Source organism: Scyliorhinus torazame, chromosome 11, assembly GCF_047496885.1.
Source record: "Scyliorhinus torazame isolate Kashiwa2021f chromosome 11, sScyTor2.1, whole genome shotgun sequence".
NCBI lineage: Eukaryota > Metazoa > Chordata > Chondrichthyes > Carcharhiniformes > Scyliorhinidae > Scyliorhinus > Scyliorhinus torazame.
The window spans coordinates 112,791,139-112,814,651 of NC_092717.1; the positions used below are offsets into that span (position 1 = coordinate 112,791,139).

The window sequence follows — 23,513 nt, forward strand, 5'->3', positions numbered from 1 at the left end:
AGTCAGGGTGGTGAGTGACTTCGTGGGGAACCTCCAGATGGTGGGTTCCCAGGTATCTGCTGTTCTTGTCCTCCTAGACGGTAGCGGTCATGGTTTGAAAGGTGCTGTCTACGGAACCTTGGCGAGTTCCTGCAATGCATCTTTTAGATGGTTCACATGGCTGCCACTGTTCACAGATGGTGGAGGGTTTGAATGTTTGTAGAAGGAGGTGCAATCAAGCGGGCTACTGGGTCCTGGATGGTGTCGAGCTACTTGTGTGATGTTGGAGCTGCACTCATTCCGGCAAGTGGAGAGTATTCCATTACACTCCTGACTTGTAACTTGTAGATGGTGGACAGGCTTCAAGGGGGTCAGGGGGTGAGTTACTCGCCGTAGGTTGCTTTGATCTGCTCTGGTAGCCACAGTATTAATATGGCTAGTCCAGTTCAGTTTCTGATCAATGGTAGTCCCCAGCACGTTGATTGTGGGGCATTCAGCGATGGTAATGCCATTGAACGTCATGGGGCGAAGGGTAGATCCTCTCGTTGGAGATACAAACAAAGAACAAAGAAATGTACAGCACAGGAACAGGCCCTTCGGCCCTCCAAGCCCGTGCCGACCATGCTGCCCGACTAAACTACAATCTTCTACACTTCCTGGGTCCGTATCCTTCTATTCCCATCCTATTCATATATTTGTCAAGATGCCCCTTAAATGTCCCTATCGTCCCTGCTTCCACTACCTCCGGTAGCGAGTTCCAGGCACCCACTACCCTCTGCATAAAAAATTGCCTCGTACATCTACTCTAAACCTTGCCCCTCTCACCTTAAACCTATGCCCCCTAGTAATTGACCCCTCTACCCTGGGGAAAAGCCTCTGACTATCCACTCTGTCTGTGCCCCTCATAATTTTGTATACCTCTATCAGGTCTCCCCTCAACCTCCTTCGCTCCAGGGAGAACAAACCGAGTTTAACAAACCGAGATGATCATTTCCCCGCATTTGCGTGGCATGAATGTAACTTGCCACTTGTCAGGCCGGGCATGGATATTGTCCAGGTCTTGCTGCATTTGGACATGGACTGCTTCATTATCTGAGGAGCTGCGAATGGTGCTGAACATTGTGCAGTCATCTGCGAACATCCCCACATCTGACCTTATGATAGAAGAGAGGTCATTGATGAAACAGCTGAATATGGTTTGGCCGAGGCCACTACCCTGAGGAACTCCTGCAGTGATGTCCTGGAGCTGAGATCGTGGTATGTGTTCATTGGATCTATTCAAGTGTTGTCTTTGGACACACCAACACTTGACACTGACAGCCAGGCACCAGGATGCATATTTGAACTGCAATTTTCAGTGTTTCTCCCACCAAGAAGGGGGTGCATGTTACTTTGGCCCTGGACCAGTTTAAACTACAAGTTTAACCATGTATATGGAATGTCAGCTGTCGGGTTTTAAATTATTTTTTTCTTATGATGTACTGGGTAGTCTGGTTGAATATTGCTCCCCCCATAAAAGCATAACTAAATGACCATGTTATCTCTAAAATTTGCTAATCATAGAATTTACAGTGCAGAAGGAGGCCATTTGGCCCATCGAGTCTGCACCGGCTCTTGGAAAGAGCACCCTACCCAAGGTCAACACCTCTACCCTACCCCCATAACCCAGTAACCCCACCCAACACTAAGGGCAATTTTGGACACTAAGGGGAATTTATCATGGCCAATCCACCTAACCTGCACATCTTTGGACTGCGGGAGGAAACCGGAGCACCCAGAGGAAACCCACGCACACACGGGGAGGATGTGCAGACTCCGCACAGACAGTGACCCAAGCCGGAATCGAACCTGAAACCCTGGAGCTGTGAAGAAATTGTGCTATCCACAATGCTACCGTGCTGCCCAAGCATTTAAAAGCTTACTGTTTCAGTCGCGAGTTCGAGATTTGATAATGAGAGTGAAAGAATGCCATCTTTAATTTTCATCACTTTCCAATTACCGCAGCAGTACATAAAAATATCTGAATGAAAAATAGTTCATTTCTCTAACCGCAGAGTGTGCATAGCTGTATAAAGGCAGGTATTTCCTACAGAGCCCATAATGGGACTCTTAATTCCCGGGTCATGGATTGGAACAGATGTTTTCTACAATATATTATTCAAAACAGATTTTTATTGATTTTTACCAACTCTTTAAAAGATTATAAATTGAAGGCCTGAAGCGGAGTTGAGATCCCTCTTTGCCAGCACCACCTCCAAGATTGGTCTGGATTTGTTCCAAGGTTTGTTATTAATTTCTTTTTATTTTGAAACGTAATTCCACTGCACTATTATTTTTTTCAAATGTTGCCAGACTTTTAATTATATTTTTCTAGAATTTGGGAACAAATTCCCATATCCAACGAGGCAGGACATGGCTGACTGTGATACCAGAGACTACATCTTCATATCTGCGAGAAGTGCTCCCTCAGTGTTTAACACCAATAGGTGCAGACTTTAGGAAATGGCAGTATTAATCAAAAGTATGACACAAGGTTTGATGAAGATAAAACCTTTAACATACTTTTACAATTCAACTCAGGAAGATTATTTCAACGTCAGCCACGTTGCAATGCACTACCTAGTTTAAATAGTCCCTAAACTCACAGAATCCCGACAGTGCAGAAGGAGGTCATTCGGCCCAACGGGTCTGCACCGCCCTTTGGCAAGCACACTACCTAGGCCCTATCACCCATCATATTCCTGCAATCCCACCCTAAAAGGCAAGTTAGCATGGCCAATCCACCTACACTGCACATCTTTGGACGGTGGCAGGAAACTGGAGCACCCAATGGGAAACCCACGCAGACACTGGGAGAACGTGTAGACTCCGTACAGACAGTGACCCATGTCGGGAATCGGACCCGGGTCCCTGGCGCTGTGAAGCAATGGTACTAACCACTGTGCTACCGTGCTGCCCTTAAATTCCAATTCAGGGTAATATAGCATGGCCAATCCACCTACACTGCACATCTTTGAACGGTGGCAGGAAACTGGAGCACCCAGGGGAAACCCACGCAGACACTGGGAGAACGTGTAGACTCCATACAGTCAGTGACCCAAGTCGGGATTCGAACCCAGGTCCCTGGTGCTGTGAAGCAATAGTGCTAACCGCTGTACTACCGTGTCACCCTGAAATTCCAATTTGGGGTAATATAGCATGGCCAATCCAGCTACACTGCACATCTTTGGACGGTGGGAGGAAACCGGAGCACCTGGGGGAAACCCACGCAGACACTGGGAGAATGTGGAAACTCCACACAGACAGTTAACTGAGGGCGGAATCAAGCCGAGGAAAAAGATTTTTTAAATTTTCAGCTGCCTGTTGTAATTGACATATGTTGGATGCATCATTAGTTTATAAGATGTTTGCATATTTATTATTATTTTTGAATAATATAATGATTCCAGGTGATGACCATGCCTACATATTCTGATAGGTGTGTGAAGGAAGGCTCGGTCTTCAAATGATTCTTCAGTGATTTCGACAAAGGTAAATGTGATTAACGATTTGTTCAAATATCTTTGCAACTTTATACATTTATAACTGGAACAATGAAGATTACCTTTGTCGTTTACCCATCTGATATAAAAGTCATGTGGATATCTACTTGTTCTGAGTTTCCAGCAGGATAAAAATGTATTTATTTGTACTAAAATTTCAAACGTTTTGGTCAAATGAGTTGATGTTCTGGAGCATGTTATTTTCAAATTAATATGTTATTAGCATTTAGGTTACTGTCTAAAACGAATATTTAATTCAATGTGACTGTACCCACTCATCTGTAAAAGCGATAAATTTATTGTATCATGTAGAGTTTACAGTGTAGAAGGCGGCCATTCGGCCCATCGAGTCTACACCGGCCTCTGAAAGAGCACCCTACCTCTGTCCACACCTCCACCCTATCCCAGCAACCCCACCTAACCGTTGGTCACTACAGGGCAATTTTGGCGTGACCAATCCACCTAATGCGCACATCTTTGGACGGCGGAGGGAAACCGGAGCACCCGGGGGAAGCCCACGCAGGCACTGGGAGAATGTGCAAACTTTATATAGACAGTTACTCGAGGTCGGAATCAAACCTGGGCTCCTGGCGCTGTGATGCGGCAGTGCTAACTACTGTGCCAACCTGTTTGAGATGTCTCAAAGTGCTTTTGACATTAATTACTGAGTGTGTAGCTTTGATCTGTCAGCCAGTTAATGGATGGCATCGTCAACAGTGTTCTCAAGTGTTACTTAAGACAGCAATGACCTCCTTCCTGATGCACAGTTTGGGTTCTATCAGGGCAACGTGGCTCCTTTCCATGGTCCAAATATGGACAAAACAGCTGAATTAAACAGGGAGGTGAGAGTGACTGTCAAGGCAGCATTTAATTAAGTGTGACACCAAGGACCCCTAGCAAAACAGAAGCTAATGGGAATAGGGGAAAATTCTTCACTGTTTGGAGGCATACTTGGCACAAAGAAAGATGGTTGTGGTTGTTGGATGCCAATCATCACAGCCCCAGGATATTAGTGTTGCAGTTCCTCAAGAGTAGTGTCCTATACCCAACCACTTTCAGCTCCTTCATCCGTGATCTTCCTTCATAACATCGGAAGTGGGGATGTCCGCTACTGATTGCACAGTGTTCAGTACCATTCATAACATCTCAATACTGAAGCAGTCCTTGTCCATGTGCAGCAAGACCTGGACAGATTCAGGCTTGGGCTGAGAAGTGGCAAGTAACATTTGTGCCACACATGTGCCAGGCAATAATCATCTCCAGCACGAGAGAATCTAGCCATTTCCTCTTGGCCCGGCATTACCATTGCTGAATCCCCCACTACCAATGTCCAAGAAGGTTACTATGGACCAGAAACCCCATTGGACCACCTATATAAATACTGTGGCTCCAAGAGCAGATAAGTAGCCCACCCCCTGACTCCTGAACGCCAGTTTACCACCTGTAAGCCACAAGTCAATAGTGTAATGTAGTAGTCTGCACTTGCCTGGTTGAGTGCACTCCCAACAACACTCAAGAAGTTAATTGAGGACAAAGTAGCCCGCTTGATTGGCACTCCATTTCCCACCCTAAATATTCACTCCCTACATCAGCGATTGTGTGCCATCTGGACAATGCATACAACAGCTTGCCAAAGCCCTTTCAATAGCACCTGTAACCTCTTGCACCTAGGGCAAAGGCAGCAGATGCAGAGGAACACTACTACCTGCAAGTTCTCTTCCAAGTAATGCCATCCTGACTTGAAACTACGTTACCAGTTCAAAAACCTGGTACATCCTTCCAGAACTGCATGGTCGGTGTACTTGTATCCATTGGACTGTGGCACTTCAAGATGGCAGCTCACCCTCTCTTTCTCGAGGGTAAGGCAATACATTCTGGCCTTACCAGCGACCATGCATCGAATCAAAGATCTTTTAAAAATGATTGCTGAAACGTAGGGAACCCTAGGAAAAAGATGAATGTTTTTTTCAGCTGCCTCTTGTAATTCATAGAATCATAGAATTTACAGTGCAGAAGGAGGCCATTCGGCCCATCGAATCTGTACCGGTCCTTGGAAAGAGGACCCTACCCAAGCCCATGTCTCCACCCTATCACCGTAACCCAGTAACCCCACTTAATCTTTTTGGACACTAAGGGCAATTTAGCATGGCCAATCCACCTAACCCGCACATCTCATTGACATATGTTGGATGCATTAATAGTTTACAAGATGTTTGCATATTCATTATTATTTTTGAATAATGATTCCAGGTGATGACCGTGCCTACATATTCTAATAGCTGTGTGAAGGAAGCCTTGGTCTTAGAATGATTCTGCCGTGATTCCGACAAAGGTAAATGAGATTCATGATTTGTACAAATATCTTTGCGACTTAATACATTTATAGCTGGAAAAATGAAGATTACCTTGACCGTTTACCCATCTGATATAAAAATCATGTGGATATCTACTTGTTCTGAGTTTCCAGCAGGATAAAAATGTATTTATTTGTACTAAAATTTCAAATGTTTTGACCAAATGAGTTGATGTTCTGGAGCATGTTATTTTCAAATTAATATGTTATTAGCATTTATGTTACTGTCTAAAATTGTTATTCAATTCAATGGAAAAGTACCCACTCATCTGTGAAAGCGATCGTTGAATTTATTGAATCATATCGAAATTACAGTGCACTCGGCCCATCGTGTCTATACCGGCCTCTGAAGGAGCAACCTACCTAAGTCCACATCTCCACCCTATCCCCGTAACCCAGCAACCCCACCTTACCTTTGGACACTACAGGGCTGGTTTAGCACAGGGCTAAATCGCTGGCTTTGAAAGCAGGCCAGCAGCACGGTTCAATTCCCGTACCAGCCTCCCGAACAGGCGCCGGAATGTGGCGACTAGGGGCTTTTCACAGTAACTTCATTTGAAGCCTACTTGTGACAATAAGCGATTTTCATTTCATTTTCATTTTAGCGTGACCAATCCACCTAACCCGCACATCTTTGGACGGTGGGAGGAAACCGGAGCACTCCGAGGAAACCCACGCAGACACGGGGAGAACGTGCAGACTCTGCACAGACAGTGACCCATGTCGGGAATCGGACCCGGGTCCCTGGCGCTGTGAAGCAATGGTACTAACCATTGTGCTACCGTGCTGCCCTTAAATTCCAATTCAGGGTAATATAGCATGGCCAATCCACCTACACTGCACATCTTTGAACGGTGGCAGGAAACTGGAGCACCCAGGGGAAACCCACGCAGACACTGGGAGAACGTGTAGACTCCGTACAGTCAGTGACCCAAGTCGGGATTCGAACCCAGGTCCCTGGTGCTGTGAAGCAATAGTGCTAACCGCTGTACTACCGTGTCACCCTGAAATTCCAATTTGGGGTAATATAGCATGGCCAATCCAGCTACACTGCACATCTTTGGACGGTGGGAGGAAACCGGAGCACCTGGGGGAAACCCACGCAGACACTGGGAGAATGTGGAAACTCCACACAGACAGTTAACTGAGGGTGGAATCAAGCCGAGGAAAAAGATTTTTTAAATTTTCAGCTGCCTGTTGTAATTGACATATGTTGGATGCATCATTAGTTTATAAGATGTTTGCATATTTATTATTATTTTTGAATAATATAATGATTCCAGGTGATGACCATGCCTACATATTCTGATAGGTGTGTGAAGGAAGGCTCGGTCTTCGATTGATTCTTCAGTGATTTCGACAAAGGTAAATGTGATTAATGATTTGTTCAAATATCTTTGCAACTTTATACATTTATAACTGGAACAATGAAGATTACCTTTGTCGTTTACCCATCTGATATAAAAGTCATGTGGATATCTACTTGTTCTGAGTTTCCAGCAGGATAAAAATGTTTTTATTTGTACTAAAATTTCAAACGTTTTGGTCAAATGAGTTGATGTTCTGGAGCATGTTATTTTCAAATTAATATGTTATTAGCATTTAGGTTACTGTCTAAAATGAATATTTAATTCAATGTGACTGTACCCACTCATCTGTAAAAGCGATAAATTTATTGTATCATGTAGAGTTTACAGTGTAGAAGGCGGCCATTCGGCCCATCGAGTCTACACCGGCCTCTGAAAGAGCACCCTACCTCTGTCCACACCTCCACCCTATCCCAGCAACCCCACCTAACCGTTGGTCACTACAGGGCAATTTTGGCGTGACCAATCCACCTAATGCGCACATCTTTGGACGGCGGAGGGAAACCGGAGCACTCCGAGGAAACCCACGCAGACACGGGGAGAACGTGCAGACTCTGCACAGACAGTGACCCATGTCAGGAATCGGACCCGGGTCCCTGGCGCTGTGAAGCAATGGTACTAACCACTGTGCTACCGTGCTGCCCTTAAATTCCAATTCAGGGTAATATAGCATGGCCAATCCAGCTACACTGCACATCTTTGGACGGTGGGAGGAAACCGGAGCACCTGGGGGAAACCCACGCAGACACTGGGAGAATGTGGAAACTCCACACAGACAGTTAACTGAGGAAAAAGATTTTTAAAATTTTCAGCTGCCTGTTGTAATTGACATATGTTGGATGCATCATTAGTTTGTAAGATGTTTGCATATTTATTATTATTTTTGAATAATATAATGATTCCAGGTGATGACCATGCCTACATATTCTGATAGGTGTGTGAAGGAAGGCTCGGTCTTCAAATGATTCTTCAGTGATTTCGACAAAGGTAAATGTGATTAACGATTTGTTCAAATATCTTTGCAACTTTATACATTTATAACTGGAACAATGAAGATTACCTTTGTCGTTTACCCATCTGATATAAAAGTCATGTGGATATCTACTTGTTCTGAGTTTCCAGCAGGATAAAAATGTATTTATTTGTACTAAAATTTCAAACGTTTTGGTCAAATGAGTTGATGTTCTGGAGCATGTTATTTTCAAATTAATATGTTATTAGCATTTAGGTTACTGTCTAAAACGAATATTTAATTCAATGTGACTGTACCCACTCATCTGTAAAAGCGATAAATTTATTGTATCATGTAGAGTTTACAGTGTAGAAGGCGGCCATTCGGCCCATCGAGTCTACACCGGCCTCTGAAAGAGCACCCTACCTCTGTCCACACCTCCACCCTATCCCAGCAACCCCACCTAACCGTTGGTCACTACAGGGCAATTTTGGCGTGACCAATCCACCTAATGCGCACATCTTTGGACGGCGGAGGGAAACCGGAGCACCCGGGGGAAGCCCACGCAGGCACTGGGAGAATGTGCAAACTTTATATAGACAGTTACTCGAGGTCGGAATCAAACCTGGGCTCCTGGCGCTGTGATGCGGCAGTGCTAACTACTGTGCCAACCTGTTTGAGATGTCTCAAAGTGCTTTTGACATTAATTACTGAGTGTGTAGCTTTGATCTGTCAGCCAGTTAATGGACGGCATCGTCAACAGTGTTCTCAAGTGTTACTTAAGACAGCAATAACCTCCTTCCTGATGCACAGTTTGGGTTCTATCAGGGCAACGTGGCTCCTTTCCATGGTCCAAATATGGACAAAACAGCTGAATTAAACAGGGAGGTGAGAGTGACTGTCAAGGCAGCATTTAATTAAGTGTGACACCAAGGACCCCTAGCAAAACAGAAGCTAATGGGAATAGGGGAAAATTCTTCACTGTTTGGAGGCATACTTGGCACAAAGAAAGATGGTTGTGGTTGTTGGATGCCAATCATCACAGCCCCAGGATATTAGTGTTGCAGTTCCTCAAGAGTAGTGTCCTATACCCAACCACTTTCAGCTCCTTCATCCGTGATCTTCCTTCATAACATCGGAAGTGGGGATGTCCGCTACTGATTGCACAGTGTTCAGTACCATTCATAACATCTCAATACTGAAGCAGTCCTTGTCCATGTGCAGCAAGACCTGGACAGATTCAGGCTTGGGCTGAGAAGTGGCAAGTAACATTTGTGCCACACATGTGCCAGGCAATAATCATCTCCAGCACGAGAGAATCTAGCCATTTCCTCTTGACCCGGCATTACCATTGCTGAATCCCCCACTACCAATGTCCAAGAAGGTTACTATGGACCAGAAACCCCATTGGACCACCTATATAAATACTGTGGCTCCAAGAGCAGATAAGTAGCCCACCCCCTGACTCCTGAACGCCAGTTTACCACCTGTAAGCCACAAGTCAATAGTGTAATGTAGTAGTCTGCACTTGCCTGGTTGAGTGCACTCCCAACAACACTCAAGAAGTTAATTGAGGACAAAGTAGCCCGCTTGATTGGCACTCCATTTCCCACCCTAAATATTCACTCCCTACATCAGCGATTGTGTGCCATCTGGACAATGCATACAACAGCTTGCCAAAGCCCTTTCAATAGCACCTGTAACCTCTTGCACCTAGGGCAAAGGCAGCAGATGCAGAGGAACACTACTACCTGCAAGTTCTCTTCCAAGTAATGCCATCCTGACTTGAAACTACGTTACCAGTTCAAAAACCTGGTACATCCTTCCAGAACTGCATGGTCGGTGTACTTGTATCCATTGGACTGTGGCACTTCAAGATGGCAGCTCACCCTCTCTTTCTCAAGGGTAAGGCAATACATTCTGGCCTTACCAGCGACCATGCATCGAATCAAAGATCTTTTAAAAATGATTGCTGAAACGTAGGGAACCCTAGGAAAAAGATGAATGTTTTTTTCAGCTGCCTCTTGTAATTCATAGAATCATAGAATTTACAGTGCAGAAGGAGGCCATTCGGCCCATCGAATCTGTACCGGTCCTTGGAAAGAGGACCCTACCCAAGCCCATGTCTCCACCCTATCACCGTAACCCAGTAACCCCACTTAATCTTTTTGGACACTAAGGGCAATTTAGCATGGCCAATCCACCTAACCCGCACATCTCATTGACATATGTTGGATGCATTAATAGTTTACAAGATGTTTGCATATTCATTATTATTTTTGAATAATGTAATGATTCCAGGTGATGACCGTGCCTACATATTCTAATAGCTGTGTGAAGGAAGCCTTGGTCTTAGAATGATTCTGCCGTGATTCCGACAAAGGTAAATGAGATTCATGATTTGTACAAATATCTTTGCGACTTAATACATTTATAGCTGGAAAAATGAAGATTACCTTGACCGTTTACCCATCTGATATAAAAATCATGTGGATATCTACTTGTTCTGAGTTTCCAGCAGGATAAAAATGTATTTATTTGTACTAAAATTTCAAATGTTTTGACCAAATGAGTTGATGTTCTGGAGCATGTTATTTTCAAATTAATATGTTATTAGCATTTATGTTACTGTCTAAAATTGTTATTCAATTCAATGGAAAAGTACCCACTCATCTGTGAAAGCGATCGTTGAATTTATTGAATCATATCGAATTTACAGTGCACTCGGCCCATCGTGTCTATACCGGCCTCTGAAGGAGCAACCTACCTAAGTCCACATCTCCACCCTATCCCCGTAACCCAGCAACCCCACCTTACCTTTGGACACTACAGGGCTGGTTTAGCACAGGGCTAAATCGCTGGCTTTGAAAGCAGGCCAGCAGCACGGTTCAATTCCCGTACCAGCCTCCCGAACAGGCGCCGGAATGTGGCGACTAGGGTCTTTTCACAGTAACTTCATTTGAAGCCTACTTGTGACAATAAGCGATTTTCATTTCATTTTCATTTTAGCGTGACCAATCCACCTAACCCGCACATCTTTGGACGGTGGGAGGAAACCGGAGCACTCCGAGGAAACCCACGCAGACACGGGGAGAACGTGCAGACTCTGCACAGACAGTGACCCATGTCGGGAATCGGACCCGGGTCCCTGGCGCTGTGAAGCAATGGTACTAACCACTGTGCTACCGTGCTGCCCTTAAATTCCAATTCAGGGTAATATAGCATGGCCAATCCACCTACACTGCACATCTTTGAACGGTGGCAGGAAACTGGAGCACCCAGGGGAAACCCACGCAGACACTGGGAGAACGTGTAGACTCCGTACAGTCAGTGACCCAAGTCGGGATTCGAACCCAGGTCCCTGGTGCTGTGAAGCAATAGTGCTAACCGCTGTACTACCGTGTCACCCTGAAATTCCAATTTGGGGTAATATAGCATGGCCAATCCAGCTACACTGCACATCTTTGGACGGTGGGAGGAAACCGGAGCACCTGGGGGAAACCCACGCAGACACTGGGAGAATGTGGAAACTCCACACAGACAGTTAACTGAGGGCGGAATCAAGCCGAGGAAAAAGATTTTTTAAATTTTCAGCTGCCTGTTGTAATTGACATATGTTGGATGCATCATTAGTTTATAAGATGTTTGCATATTTATTATTATTTTTGAATAATATAATGATTCCAGGTGATGACCATGCCTACATATTCTGATAGGTGTGTGAAGGAAGGCTCGGTCTTCGATTGATTCTTCAGTGATTTCGACAAAGGTAAATGTGATTAATGATTTGTTCAAATATCTTTGCAACTTTATACATTTATAACTGGAACAATGAAGATTACCTTTGTCGTTTACCCATCTGATATAAAAGTCATGTGGATATCTACTTGTTCTGAGTTTCCAGCAGGATAAAAATGTATTTATTTGTACTAAAATTTCAAACGTTTTGGTCAAATGAGTTGATGTTCTGGAGCATGTTATTTTCAAATTAATATGTTATTAGCATTTAGGTTACTGTCTAAAATGAATATTTAATTCAATGTGACTGTACCCACTCATCTGTAAAAGCGATAAATTTATTGTATCATGTAGAGTTTACAGTGTAGAAGGCGGCCATTCGGCCCATCGAGTCTACACCGGCCTCTGAAAGAGCACCCTACCTCTGTCCACACCTCCACCCTATCCCAGCAACCCCACCTAACCGTTGGTCACTACAGGGCAATTTTGGCGCGACCAATCCACCTAATGCGCACATCTTTGGACGGCGGAGGGAAACCGGAGCACTCCGAGGAAACCCACGCAGACACGGGGAGAACGTGCAGACTCTGCACAGACAGTGACCCATGTCAGGAATCGGACCCGGGTCCCTGGCGCTGTGAAGCAATGGTACTAACCACTGTGCTACCGTGCTGCCCTTAAATTCCAATTCAGGGTAATATAGCATGGCCAATCCACCTACACTGCACGTCTTTGAACGGTGGCAGGAAACTGGAGCACCCAGGGGAAACCCACGCAGACACTGGGAGAACGTGTAGACTCCGTACAGTCAGTGACCCAAGTCGGGATTCGAACCCAGGTCCCTGGTGCTGTGAAGCAATAGTGCTAACTGCTGTACTACCGTGTCACCCTGAAATTCCAATTTGGGGTAATATAGCATGGCCAATCCAGCTACACTGCACATCTTTGGACGGTGGGAGGAAACCGGAGCACCTGGGGGAAACCCACGCAGACACTGGGAGAATGTGGAAACTCCACACAGACAGTTAACTGAGGAAAAAGATTTTGAAAATTTTCAGCTGCCTGTTGTAATTGACATATGTTGGATGCATCATTAGTTTGTAAGATGTTTGCATATTTATTATTATTTTTGAATAATATAATGATTCCAGGTGATGACCATGCCTACATATTCTGATAGGTGTGTGAAGGAAGGCTCGGTCTTCAAATGATTCTTCAGTGATTTCGACAAAGGTAAATGTGATTAACGATTTGTTCAAATAACTTTGCAACTTTATACATTTATAACTGGAACAATGAAGATTACCTTTGTCGTTTACCCATCTGATATAAAAGTCATGTGGATATCTACTTGTTCTGAGTTTCCAGCAGGATAAAAATGTATTTATTTGTACTAAAATTTCAAACGTTTTGGTCAAATGAGTTGATGTTCTGGAGCATGTTATTTTCAAATTAATATGTTATTAGCATTTAGGTTACTGTCTAAAACGAATATTTAATTCAATGTGACTGTACCCACTCATCTGTAAAAGCGATAAATTTATTGTATCATGTAGAGTTTACAGTGTAGAAGGCGGCCATTCGGCCCATCGAGTCTACACCGGCCTCTGAAAGAGCACCCTACCTCTGTCCACACCTCCACCCTATCCCAGCAACCCCACCTAACCGTTGGTCACTACAGGGCAATTTTGGCGTGACCAATCCACCTAATGCGCACATCTTTGGACGGCGGAGGGAAACCGGAGCACCCGGGGGAAGCCCACGCAGGCACTGGGAGAATGTGCAAACTTTATATAGACAGTTACTCGAGGTCGGAATCAAACCTGGGCTCCTGGCGCTGTGATGCGGCAGTGCTAACTACTGTGCCAACCTGTTTGAGATGTCTCAAAGTGCTTTTGACATTAATTACTGAGTGTGTAGCTTTGATCTGTCAGCCAGTTAATGGACGGCATCGTCAACAGTGTTCTCAAGTGTTACTTAAGACAGCAATAACCTCCTTCCTGATGCACAGTTTGGGTTCTATCAGGGCAACGTGGCTCCTTTCCATGGTCCAAATATGGACAAAACAGCTGAATTAAACAGGGAGGTGAGAGTGACTGTCAAGGCAGCATTTAATTAAGTGTGACACCAAGGACCCCTAGCAAAACAGAAGCTAATGGGAATAGGGGAAAATTCTTCACTGTTTGGAGGCATACTTGGCACAAAGAAAGATGGTTGTGGTTGTTGGATGCCAATCATCACAGCCCCAGGATATTAGTGTTGCAGTTCCTCAAGAGTAGTGTCCTATACCCAACCACTTTCAGCTCCTTCATCCGTGATCTTCCTTCATAACATCGGAAGTGGGGATGTCCGCTACTGATTGCACAGTGTTCAGTACCATTCATAACATCTCAATACTGAAGCAGTCCTTGTCCATGTGCAGCAAGACCTGGACAGATTCAGGCTTGGGCTGAGAAGTGGCAAGTAACATTTGTGCCACACATGTGCCAGGCAATAATCATCTCCAGCACGAGAGAATCTAGCCATTTCCTCTTGACCCGGCATTACCATTGCTGAATCCCCCACTACCAATGTCCAAGAAGGTTACTATGGACCAGAAACCCCATTGGACCACCTATATAAATACTGTGGCTCCAAGAGCAGATAAGTAGCCCACCCCCTGACTCCTGAACGCCAGTTTACCACCTGTAAGCCACAAGTCAATAGTGTAATGTAGTAGTCTGCACTTGCCTGGTTGAGTGCACTCCCAACAACACTCAAGAAGTTAATTGAGGACAAAGTAGCCCGCTTGATTGGCACTCCATTTCCCACCCTAAATATTCACTCCCTACATCAGCGATTGTGTGCCATCTGGACAATGCATACAACAGCTTGCCAAAGCCCTTTCAATAGCACCTGTAACCTCTTGCACCTAGGGCAAAGGCAGCAGATGCAGCGGAACACTACTACCTGCAAGTTCTCTTCCAAGTAATGCCATCCTGACTTGAAACTACGTTACCAGTTCAAAAACCTGGTACATCCTTCCAGAACTGCATGGTCGGTGTACTTGTATCCATTGGACTGTGGCACTTCAAGATGGCAGCTCACCCTCTCTTTCTCGAGGGTAAGGCAATACATTCTGGCCTTACCAGCGACCATGCATCGAATCAAAGATCTTTTAAAAATGATTGCTGAAACGTAGGGAACCCTAGGAAAAAGATGAATGTTTTTTTCAGCTGCCTCTTGTAATTCATAGAATCATAGAATTTACAGTGCAGAAGGAGGCCATTCGGCCCATCGAATCTGTACCGGTCCTTGGAAAGAGGACCCTACCCAAGCCCATGTCTCCACCCTATCACCGTAACCCAGTAACCCCACTTAATCTTTTTGGACACTAAGGGCAATTTAGCATGGCCAATCCACCTAACCCGCACATCTCATTGACATATGTTGGATGCATTAATAGTTTACAAGATGTTTGCATATTCATTATTATTTTTGAATAATGTAATGATTCCAGGTGATGACCGTGCCTACATATTCTAATAGCTGTGTGAAGGAAGCCTTGGTCTTAGAATGATTCTGCCGTGATTCCGACAAAGGTAAATGAGATTCATGATTTGTACAAATATCTTTGCGACTTAATACATTTATAGCTGGAAAAATGAAGATTACCTTGACCGTTTACCCATCTGATATAAAAATCATGTGGATATCTACTTGTTCTGAGTTTCCAGCAGGATAAAAATGTATTTATTTGTACTAAAATTTCAAATGTTTTGACCAAATGAGTTGATGTTCTGGAGCATGTTATTTTCAAATTAATATGTTATTAGCATTTATGTTACTGTCTAAAATTGTTATTCAATTCAATGGAAAAGTACCCACTCATCTGTGAAAGCGATCGTTGAATTTATTGAATCATATCGAATTTACAGTGCACTCGGCCCATCGTGTCTATACCGGCCTCTGAAGGAGCAACCTACCTAAGTCCACATCTCCACCCTATCCCCGTAACCCAGCAACCCCACCTTACCTTTGGACACTACAGGGCTGGTTTAGCACAGGGCTAAATCGCTGGCTTTGAAAGCAGGCCAGCAGCACGGTTCAATTCCCGTACCAGCCTCCCGAACAGGCGCCGGAATGTGGCGACTAGGGTCTTTTCACAGTAACTTCATTTGAAGCCTACTTGTGACAATAAGTGATTTTCATTTCATTTTCATTTTAGCGTGACCAATCCACCTAACCCGCACATCTTTGGACGGTGGGAGGAAACCGGAGCACTCCGAGGAAACCCACGCAGACACGGGGAGAACGTGCAGACTCTGCACAGACAGTGACCCATGTCGGGAATCGGACCCGGGTCCCTGGCGCTGTGAAGCAATGGTACTAACCACTGTGCTACCGTGCTGCCCTTAAATTCCAATTCAGGGTAATATAGCATGGCCAATCCACCTACACTGCACATCTTTGAACGGTGGCAGGAAACTGGAGCACCCAGGGGAAACCCACGCAGACACTGGGAGAACGTGTAGACTCCGTACAGTCAGTGACCCAAGTCGGGATTCGAACCCAGGTCCCTGGTGCTGTGAAGCAATAGTGCTAACCGCTGTACTACCGTGTCACCCTGAAATTCCAATTTGGGGTAATATAGCATGGCCAATCCAGCTACACTGCACATCTTTGGACGGTGGGAGGAAACCGGAGCACCTGGGGGAAACCCACGCAGACACTGGGAGAATGTGGAAACTCCACACAGACAGTTAACTGAGGGCGGAATCAAGCCGAGGAAAAAGATTTTTTAAATTTTCAGCTGCCTGTTGTAATTGACATATGTTGGATGCATCATTAGTTTATAAGATGTTTGCATATTTATTATTATTTTTGAATAATATAATGATTCCAGGTGATGACCATGCCTACATATTCTGATAGGTGTGTGAAGGAAGGCTCGGTCTTCGATTGATTCTTCAGTGATTTCGACAAAGGTAAATGTGATTAATGATTTGTTCAAATATCTTTGCAACTTTATACATTTATAACTGGAACAATGAAGATTACCTTTGTCGTTTACCCATCTGATATAAAAGTCATGTGGATATCTACTTGTTCTGAGTTTCCAGCAGGATAAAAATGTTTTTATTTGTACTAAAATTTCAAACGTTTTGGTCAAATGAGTTGATGTTCTGGAGCATGTTATTTTCAAATTAATGTGTTATTAGCATTTAGGTTACTGTCTAAAATGAATATTTAATTCAATGTGACTGTACCCACTCATCTGTAAAAGCGATAAATTTATTGTATCATGTAGAGTTTACAGTGTAGAAGGCGGCCATTCGGCCCATCGAGTCTACACCGGCCTCTGAAAGAGCACCCTACCTCTGTCCACACCTCCACCCTATCCCAGCAACCCCACCTAACCGTTGGTCACTACAGGGCAATTTTGGCGCGACCAATCCACCTAATGCGCACATCTTTGGACGGCGGAGGGAAACCGGAGCAATCCGAGGAAACCCACGCAGACACGGGGAGAACGTGCAGACTCTGCACAGACAGTGACCCATGTCAGGAATCGGACCCGGGTCCCTGGCGCTGTGAAGCAATGGTACTAACCACTGTGCTACCGTGCTGCCCTTAAATACCAATTCAGGGTAATATAGCATGGCCAATCCACCTACACTGCACATCTTTGAACGGTGGCAGGAAACTGGAGCACCCAGGGGAAACCCACGCAGACACTGGGAGAACGTGTAGACTCCGTACAGTCAGTGACCCAAGTCGGGATTCGAACCCAGGTCCCTGGTGCTGTGAAGCAATAGTGCTAACCGCTGTACTACCGTGTCACCCTGAAATTCCAATTTGGGGTAATATAGCATGGCCAATCCAGCTACACTGCACATCTTTGGACGGTGGGAGGAAACCGGAGCACCTGGGGGAAACCCACGCAGACACTGGGAGAATGTGGAAACTCCACACAGACAGTTAACTGAGGAAAAAGATTTTTAAAATTTTCAGCTGCCTGTTGTAATTGACATATGTTGGATGCATCATTAGTTTGTAAGATGTTTGCATATTTATTATTATTTTTGAATAATATAATGATTCCAGGTGATGACCATGCCTACATATTCTGATAGGTGTGTGAAGGAAGGCTCGGTCTTCAAATGATTCTTCAGTGATTTCGACAAAGGTAAATGTGATTAACGATTTGTTCAAATATCTTTGCAACTTTATACATTTATAACTGGAACAATGAAGATTACCTTTGTCGTTTACCCATCTGATATAAAAGTCATGTGGATATCTACTTGTTCTGAGTTTCCAGCAGGATAAAAATGTATTTATTTGTACTAAAATTTCAAACGTTTTGGTCAAATGAGTTGATGTTCTGGAGCATGTTATTTTCAAATTAATATGTTATTAGCATTTAGGTTACTGTCTAAAACGAATATTTAATTCAATGTGACTGTACCCACTCATCTGTAAAAGCGATAAATTTATTGTATCATGTAGAGTTTACAGTGTAGAAGGCGGCCATTCGGCCCATCGAGTCTACACCGGCCTCTGAAAGAGCACCCTACCTCTGTCCACACCTCCACCCTATCCCAGCAACCCCACCTAACCGTTGGTCACTACAGGGCAATTTTGGCGTGACCAATCCACCTAATGCGCACATCTTTGGACGGCGGAGGGAAACCGGAGCACCCGGGGGAAGCCCACGCAGGCACTGGGGGAATGTGCAAACTTTATATAGACAGTTACTCGAGGTCGGAATCAAACCTGGGCTCCTGGCGCTGTGATGCGGCAGTGCTAACTACTGTGCCAACCTGTTTGAGATGTCTCAAAGTGCTTTTGACATTAATTACTGAGTGTGTAGCTTTGATCTGTCAGCCAGTTAATGGACGGCATCGTCAACAGTGTTCTCAAGTGTTACTTAAGACAGCAATAACCTCCTTCCTGATGCACAGTTTGGGTTCTATCAGGGCAACGTGGCTCCTTTCCATGGTCCAAATATGGACAAAACAGCTGAATTAAACAGGGAGGTGAGAGTGACTGTCAAGGCAGCATTTAATTAAGTGTGACACCAAGGACCCCTAGCAAAACAGAAGCTAATGGGAATAGGGGAAAATTCTTCACTGTTTGGAGGCATACTTGGCACAAAGAAAGATGGTTGTGGTTGTTGGATGCCAATCATCACAGCCCCAGGATATTAGTGTTGCAGTTCCTCAAGAGTAGTGTCCTATACCCAACCACTTTCAGCTCCTTCATCCGTGATCTTCCTTCATAACATCGGAAGTGGGGATGTCCGCTACTGATTGCACAGTGTTCAGTACCATTCATAACATCTCAATACTGAAGCAGTCCTTGTCCATGTGCAGCAAGACCTGGACAGATTCAGGCTTGGGCTGAGAAGTGGCAAGTAACATTTGTGCCACACATGTGCCAGGCAATAATCATCTCCAGCACGAGAGAATCTAGCCATTTCCTCTTGACCCGGCATTACCATTGCTGAATCCCCCACTACCAATGTCCAAGAAGGTTACTATGGACCAGAAACCCCATTGGACCACCTATATAAATACTGTGGCTCCAAGAGCAGATAAGTAGCCCACCCCCTGACTCCTGAACGCCAGTTTACCACCTGTAAGCCACAAGTCAATAGTGTAATGTAGTAGTCTGCACTTGCCTGGTTGAGTGCACTCCCAACAACACTCAAGAAGTTAATTGAGGACAAAGTAGCCCGCTTGATTGGCACTCCATTTCCCACCCTAAATATTCACTCCCTACATCAGCGATTGTGTGCCATCTGGACAATGCATACAACAGCTTGCCAAAGCCCTTTCAATAGCACCTGTAACCTCTTGCACCTAGGGCAAAGGCAGCAGATGCAGAGGAACACTACTACCTGCAAGTTCTCTTCCAAGTAATGGCATCCTGACTTGAAACTACGTTACCAGTTCAAAAACCTGGTACATCCTTCCAGAACTGCATGGTCGGTGTACTTGTATCCATTGGACTGTGGCACTTCAAGATGGCAGCTCACCCTCTCTTTCTCGAGGGTAAGGCAATACATTCTGGCCTTACCAGCGACCATGCATCGAATCAAAGATCTTTTAAAAATGATTGCTGAAACGTAGGGAACCCTAGGAAAAAGATGAATGTTTTTTTCAGCTGCCTCTTGTAATTCATAGAATCATAGAATTTACAGTGCAGAAGGAGGCCATTCGGCCCATCGAATCTGTACCGGTCCTTGGAAAGAGGACCCTACCCAAGCTCATGTCTCCACCCTATCACCGTAACCCAGTAACCCCACTTAATCTTTTTGGACACTAAGGGCAATTTAGCATGGCCAATCCACCTAACCCGCACATCTCATTGACATATGTTGGATGCATTAATAGTTTACAAGATGTTTGCATATTCATTATTATTTTTGAATAATGTAATGATTCCAGGTGATGACCGTGCCTACATATTCTAATAGCTGTGTGAAGGAAGCCTTGGTCTTAGAATGATTCTGCCGTGATTCCGACAAAGGTAAATGAGATTCATGATTTGTACAAATATCTTTGCGACTTAATACATTTATAGCTGGAAAAATGAAGATTACCTTGACCGTTTACCCATCTGATATAAAAATCATGTGGATATCTACTTGTTCTGAGTTTCCAGCAGGATAAAAATGTATTTATTTGTACTAAAATTTCAAATGTTTTGACCAAATGAGTTGATGTTCTGGAGCATGTTATTTTCAAATTAATATGTTATTAGCATTTATGTTACTGTCTAAAATTGTTATTCAATTCAATGGAAAAGTACCCACTCATCTGTGAAAGCGATCGTTGAATTTATTGAATCATATCGAATTTACAGTGCACTCGGCCCATCGTGTCTATACCGGCCTCTGAAGGAGCAACCTACCTAAGTCCACATCTCCACCCTATCCCCGTAACCCAGCAACCCCACCTTACCTTTGGACACTACAGGGCTGGTTTAGCACAGGGCTAAATCGCTGGCTTTGAAAGCAGGCCAGCAGCACGGTTCAATTCCCGTACCAGCCTCCCGAACAGGCGCCGGAATGTGGCGACTAGGGTCTTTTCACAGTAACTTCATTTGAAGCCTACTTGTGACAATAAGCGATTTTCATTTCATTTTCATTTTAGCGTGACCAATCCACCTAACCCGCACATCTTTGGACGGTGGGAGGAAACCGGAGCACTCCGAGGAAACCCACGCAGACACGGGGAGAACGTGCAGACTCTGCACAGACAGTGACCCATGTCGGGAATCGGACCCGGGTCCCTGGCGCTGTGAAGCAATGGTACTAACCACTGTGCTACCGTGCTGCCCTTAAATTCCAATTCAGGGTAATATAGCATGGCCAATCCACCTACACTGCACATCTTTGAACGGTGGCAGGAAACTGGAGCACCCAGGGGAAACCCACGCAGACACTGGGAGAACGTGTAGACTCCGTACAGTCAGTGACCCAAGTCGGGATTCGAACCCAGGTCCCTGGTGCTGTGAAGCAATAGTGCTAACCGCTGTACTACCGTGTCACCCTGAAATTCCAATTTGGGGTAATATAGCATGGCCAATCCAGCTACACTGCACATCTTTGGACGGTGGGAGGAAACCGGAGCACCTGGGGGAAACCCACGCAGACACTGGGAGAATGTGGAAACTCCACACAGACAGTTAACTGAGGGCGGAATCAAGCCGAGGAAAAAGATTTTTTAAATTTTCAGCTGCCTGTTGTAATTGACATATGTTGGATGCATCATTAGTTTATAAGATGTTTGCATATTTATTATTATTTTTGAATAATATAATGATTCCAGGTGATGACCATGCCTACATATTCTGATAGGTGTGTGAAGGAAGGCTCGGTCTTCGATTGATTCTTCAGTGATTTCGACAAAGGTAAATGTGATTAATGATTTGTTCAAATATCTTTGCAACTTTATACATTTATAACTGGAACAATGAAGATTACCTTTGTCGTTTACCCATCTGATATAAAAGTCATGTGGATATCTACTTGTTCTGAGTTTCCAGCAGGATAAAAATGTTTTTATTTGTACTAAAATTTCAAACGTTTTGGTCAAATGAGTTGATGTTCTGGAGCATGTTATTTTCAAATTAATATGTTATTAGCATTTAGGTTACTGTCTAAAATGAATATTTAATTCAATGTGACTGTACCCACTCATCTGTAAAAGCGATAAATTTATTGTATCATGTAGAGTTTACAGTGTAGAAGGCGGCCATTCGGCCCATCGAGTCTACACCGGCCTCTGAAAGAGCACCCTACCTCTGTCCACACCTCCACCCTATCCCAGCAACCCCACCTAACCGTTGGTCACTACAGGGCAATTTTGGCGTGACCAATCCACCTAATGCGCACATCTTTGGACGGCGGAGGGAAACCGGAGCACCCGGGGGAAGCCCACGCAGGCACTGGGAGAATGTGCAAACTTTATATAGACAGTTACTCGAGGTCGGAATCAAACCTGGGCTCCTGGCGCTGTGATGCGGCAGTGCTAACTACTGTGCCAACCTGTTTGAGATGTCTCAAAGTGCTTTTGACATTAATTACTGAGTGTGTAGCTTTGATCTGTCAGCCAGTTAATGGACGGCATCGTCAACAGTGTTCTCAAGTGTTACTTAAGACAGCAATAACCTCCTTCCTGATGCACAGTTTGGGTTCTATCAGGGCAACGTGGCTCCTTTCCATGGTCCAAATATGGACAAAACAGCTGAATTAAACAGGGAGGTGAGAGTGACTGTCAAGGCAGCATTTAATTAAGTGTGACACCAAGGACCCCTAGCAAAACAGAAGCTAATGGGAATAGGGGAAAATTCTTCACTGTTTGGAGGCATACTTGGCACAAAGAAAGATGGTTGTGGTTGTTGGATGCCAATCATCACAGCCCCAGGATATTAGTGTTGCAGTTCCTCAAGAGTAGTGTCCTATACCCAACCACTTTCAGCTCCTTCATCCGTGATCTTCCTTCATAACATCGGAAGTGGGGATGTCCGCTACTGATTGCACAGTGTTCAGTACCATTCATAACATCTCAATACTGAAGCAGTCCTTGTCCATGTGCAGCAAGACCTGGACAGATTCAGGCTTGGGCTGAGAAGTGGCAAGTAACATTTGTGCCACACATGTGCCAGGCAATAATCATCTCCAGCACGAGAGAATCTAGCCATTTCCTCTTGACCCGGCATTACCATTGCTGAATCCCCCACTACCAATGTCCAAGAAGGTTACTATGGACCAGAAACCCCATTGGACCACCTATATAAATACTGTGGCTCCAAGAGCAGATAAGTAGCCCACCCCCTGACTCCTGAACGCCAGTTTACCACCTGTAAGCCACAAGTCAATAGTGTAATGTAGTAGTCTGCACTTGCCTGGTTGAGTGCACTCCCAACAACACTCAAGAAGTTAATTGAGGACAAAGTAGCCCGCTTGATTGGCACTCCATTTCCCACCCTAAATATTCACTCCCTACATCAGCGATTGTGTGCCATCTGGACAATGCATACAACAGCTTGCCAAAACCCTTTCAATAGCACCTGCAACCTCTTGCACC

At 44.6% G+C, this 23,513-nt stretch overlaps 1 long non-coding RNA gene across 22 annotated transcripts in view; it reads left to right on the forward strand.

Annotated features, from left to right (window-relative positions):
• The window catches only part of LOC140385455 (uncharacterized), a 79,610-nt gene that overhangs the window by 8,680 nt on the left and 47,417 nt on the right, over window positions 1-23,513 (forward strand). For 13 of the 22 annotated variants that reach the window (XR_011933366.1, XR_011933364.1, XR_011933367.1 and 10 more), the window contains exons 3-13: window positions 2,179-2,260; window positions 3,429-3,510; window positions 5,772-5,853; window positions 7,158-7,239; window positions 8,147-8,228; window positions 10,495-10,576; window positions 11,881-11,962; window positions 15,431-15,512; window positions 16,817-16,898; window positions 20,367-20,448; window positions 21,753-21,834. This is a non-coding gene — a long non-coding RNA (uncharacterized lncRNA). The remainder of the gene's footprint in view (window positions 1-2,178; window positions 2,261-3,428; window positions 3,511-5,771; window positions 5,854-7,157; window positions 7,240-8,146; window positions 8,229-10,494; window positions 10,577-11,880; window positions 11,963-15,430; window positions 15,513-16,816; window positions 16,899-20,366; window positions 20,449-21,752; window positions 21,835-23,513) is intronic. The other 9 variants (XR_011933378.1, XR_011933374.1, XR_011933373.1 and 6 more) reach the window with 9 other exon arrangements.